The sequence below is a fragment of the Synchiropus splendidus genome, chromosome 9 (assembly GCF_027744825.2).
Source record: "Synchiropus splendidus isolate RoL2022-P1 chromosome 9, RoL_Sspl_1.0, whole genome shotgun sequence".
Taxonomy (NCBI): Eukaryota; Metazoa; Chordata; class Actinopteri; order Syngnathiformes; family Callionymidae; genus Synchiropus; species Synchiropus splendidus.
The window spans coordinates 3,142,688-3,146,726 of NC_071342.1; the positions used below are offsets into that span (position 1 = coordinate 3,142,688).

At 38.8% G+C, this 4,039-nt stretch overlaps 1 long non-coding RNA gene across 1 annotated transcript; it reads right to left on the bottom strand.

Annotated features, from left to right (window-relative positions):
* On the bottom strand, positions 1-556 carry LOC128765375 (uncharacterized). Its single transcript, XR_008415865.1, has 3 exons — positions 425-556; positions 194-289; positions 1-73 (listed from the first exon to the last, which is right to left on the bottom strand). It is a non-coding gene; the product is annotated as an uncharacterized LOC128765375 (long non-coding RNA).
* Between the last annotated feature and the right edge of the window lie 3,483 nt (positions 557-4,039).

A 4,039-nucleotide genomic window follows, 5' to 3' on the forward strand; every position in this document is an offset into this window, starting at 1 on the left:
ATCAGCTGAGGCGTCTGGTGAGTTAAAGAATCAACGAGCGGGTCCCCTACTCCTTCGACCTCTGACTGATCGTCTGTTTTCATACGCACAGGCGTTGAATAAAACAAAAAACATAGGTAGTTAAATATAAAATACATCGACAGACTGTGGTTAAAATACTTTTTTTTTATTGAACTGAATGTTTTGCTCTCACCGTTGAACAGTTGGAGCGACCCGTTCAATGAATGATCAGCATCCACAGGGTCCGGATGACTTCCCGGTCGTGTCTGATTTCCGGGTTCCGGGTGACCTTTTCATGCACACACACACACACACACACACACACACACACACACACACATACGCATGTATATACACTTAATAAATACCGCTATTCTTTACCTTGTTATCGTAATTATGATTAGAATCGCTGTCTCCTTCTCACCAATGACTCGCGCCGGTCCTGTCTTCCGTGCCGAATTAACCGTCGCTTACGGCTCAGAGAGCGTTGGTTACTCCCCTTCGATCGATTTCCTGTACTCGGCCCCGGACGAACTCGTCCTCGCTGTCGATTATTATAATACACGGCGTGTTCTGAGCCTCGGTGCCGCTGACTTGAAGACTCGCTCTCAGATTCACAGCCGACAGATCCGCACGGGCATCTCCGTCTTCAAAAGTTACACGCATTAACCGCTCAAGCTCCTCAGCGCCGATCAGCGTCTCCGGGAAGTTATTCGCGGAGGCGATAATATCTGAAAAATAGAAGTGCGGCTGTTGTAACACATAATAGAGATATTAACAACGAATTATAAAATAATTCAATATTTTTACCAGTATCACTCTGCGTTAAATGAACGTCACACAGATGAGTGACGACGTCTGTCAATGAAAAGAGACATGGTACGTGATAAACATGGCGTAACGTTTTTATTATACTTATATATGTAAATGTAAATACATAGATACACATATATGTATATACTTATATGTATACTGTATAGATATAGATAGATGGATAGATAGATAAATATTCACCTACGACGTGCAGAGGAAGAGGCATCCATGGGTAGTCTGGAGTCCTTTTGGAAAGGAGGATGAAGTTCTGGAAGGTCTGGTCAACAGCGAAGGTTACCCCGGAACTGATGTAAAATGTGGTATGTTTCGGTGTCTGAGAAAGAGTCAGGCATAATGCCTGTTGTCACACCGCTGTTTACCCCTTTTTCAAGTATTTCCTGAGTAAGTAAAATTGCATCGTTTAAAACTCACACAGGGTGTAAAATTAAATAGACTGATTCAACAGAAACTCATATGAGTTGAATAGCTGTGTTATTTGAACTAATGCTGAAAACTAAAGTATTTCTTTCTTTTGTTTTATCCTTGTTCACTCAACCTTATTTTCTGAAAACTAAAAGTATTTCTTTCTTTTGTTTTATCCTTGTTCACTCAACCTTATTTTCTGAAAACTAAAAGTATTTCTTTCTTTTGTTCTATTCTGAAAACTAAAAGTATTTCTCAAACAAGTACAAATTATCTGTTTAAACGCATTTTGAAAAATGGTGCATGAGTTGGGTAGCTGCGTGGTTTGAACTATTAGTGAAGACTAAGAAGTGTTTTCTTTCTACTGTTTTATCTTTAAGAAATATTTCAAGAATGAAAAACTTCTTCATAAGATGTTAAATAACTTCTAAAATGTTTAAACCCGAAATAATATTGTAGCTACTAATGTGTTTTGATTATTTAGCCTGCAATGCAGAAACAGTTCAAACATTGACTAATGCTGAAAACTAAAAGTATTTCTTTCTTTTTGTTTTACCCCTTTTTTTTTACCCACACCCCTAAGGTAATCCTCCCGGTGTCTCATCACACACCCACCATCCCGCTGACCCTGCCTGACCCTTGCGTCTGTGAGGATGTAGCTGACCCCCACCCCCTGCATCACACAAGGGTGAAGCTACCCCTTGGACCTTCATTATTTTAATTTCCTGTTGATATAAAAATGGGGAGGGTAATTATTTTAATTTCTTTTTGATATAAAAAGGGGTGGGGTTTATTACTTCCGGAAGGGGAGGGTTTTATTACTCCCGGGGGACCATCAATCATACAGATTTGACATATAGTGGTCTCCTTCATCTCTCTGTCTATTTATAGAATCCCAAATCAAAAAATGCAGAGGAAAACATGAACTCAGCGGCAGATGGTTCCTGTGAGCATGTTTACAAATCAGGTTTCAGCACAGTCTGAGGTGCAAGAGAGACAAGGTTTCCCACCTCCCTGCCTGTTACCATCTGCAGCTCTCTGTACTCTCTGGGCACCGAGCGAGCAACACGCGCCAAAACTGCACACATTAAAAACGCAGCTCAAGATTGCATGACGCTTATTGACTCAGTGCTTGAAACAGACCCAACTCAAAGGAGGTTTCAGAACACAGTGATGGGCCCTGGTATGTTGTGTTTCATTTGAACGAAACAGTAAATAGAGCCGTGCTTGTTGTTCAGTATAAAATAAGGAAAGACAGTCCCCACGAAGTGGATTCAAGATCATTGCCATTGCAATCACACACACAGTCAAAGAGCCTCTGGGAGGAGGAAATGCTTTTCTGCGAGATTTCACTAAATAGCTTCACGATTGCTTTCATTGCTACTTCCTGCCACTGCATATGTTTGATTTCCCTTAAGTTTCTCAGATAAATGTCTCATAAATGTCACAAGATGCAGATCAGTCAATTCAGTCAATAGAAGCTGTGAAATCCTACAGTATATTAACTTCCTGTCCACTTTTCCATGACCACCTGAACTTACTCCCAGGTTGTCCCACGACTTTTGACTTCCATACTTAGCAAAGATGACCACACAAAAATGCTACGCTGATTCGACATTAGCATCATGAATAATAACCGTTTTATAGCACAGTACCCTTGTAATGCTCTTTCGTGGCAACAGCTCTTACACTTCTGTGTTCTCATAACTACGATCTACATATGTCTGTTATTAGCATGATCATTAGCATATTATAAACAGAATGTATAAACAAGGAAACCAAAGGGAAAATGTAAATTATGCACTAATAAAACATGTTTTTTGATTATACATTATTACATATACATTATTATTACATATTTAAGTACATTATAACGGGTGATTCTTAATGTTCTGTACGTTATAAATATTGGAGGGTTTTCATAAGAGGTATTATGGAAACCACTTGGGCATTAAGTCTTTAGCAGAGTCACACAGAGCTCATCTCTAGGGTTTAAAGGCATCATGCATAACAATAGTGAATTATTATTCATGTTTTCAGGATATAGGGTCAAAAATGAGAAAAGCATATGTCATCCAATTAAAAGGGGTAGGCTTCAAGAACCTGCACTTTGATTTAAAGAATCTTGTTTTAAATCTCTCTGCGTTCATGTGGCTGCACATTTCAATCCTTGATATGTAATGCATATGGCAGAATTGACAATAAATCCTCTACCTTTACCTTCACGCACGACTCTAGTCAAATCTGACCTTCAGAGGTGGAGAAATTTAAAAAGAAAAAAAAAAAAAATCATTGATAAACTACAGCAAGTGATTTTGTTTGGAGTGGGAAGTCTCCTCGGGTCAGCAGATCGTTACTCCATAAGTGTAAATTCAAAACAGTTTTATTATTGAGCCTCTTATATTCATAAAATCTGCTGTCTTACTGATGTTTACCTTAGTCCAAACTGGAAATGTTTTCATGCTCATCCTCTATTAATGCTCCAGTATATTCCTCACTGCCTATGAAAAGACCTACCAATGTCAAGAATCCCAAGGTTACGTTCCATGCTATTAAAGTTTGCTCCCAATTTCAGAAGCGCTGTAAATATAATTCAGCCACTCAGAATTCTGGCCCAAAAAGAGAATCGTGTGTTTCCTCCCTCTTACTTGGAGAAATGCTTGTCACGCTCGTACAATAGTCTCTCAAAACAATATCAAATCATATATTTTGTCTAAAATAAATAAAAAAATAAAAACTTTCACAGGTTTCCTTCTCTACCTCCTGACTCAGCAACAATCTACTCAGCCCTAGAAGAGAATTG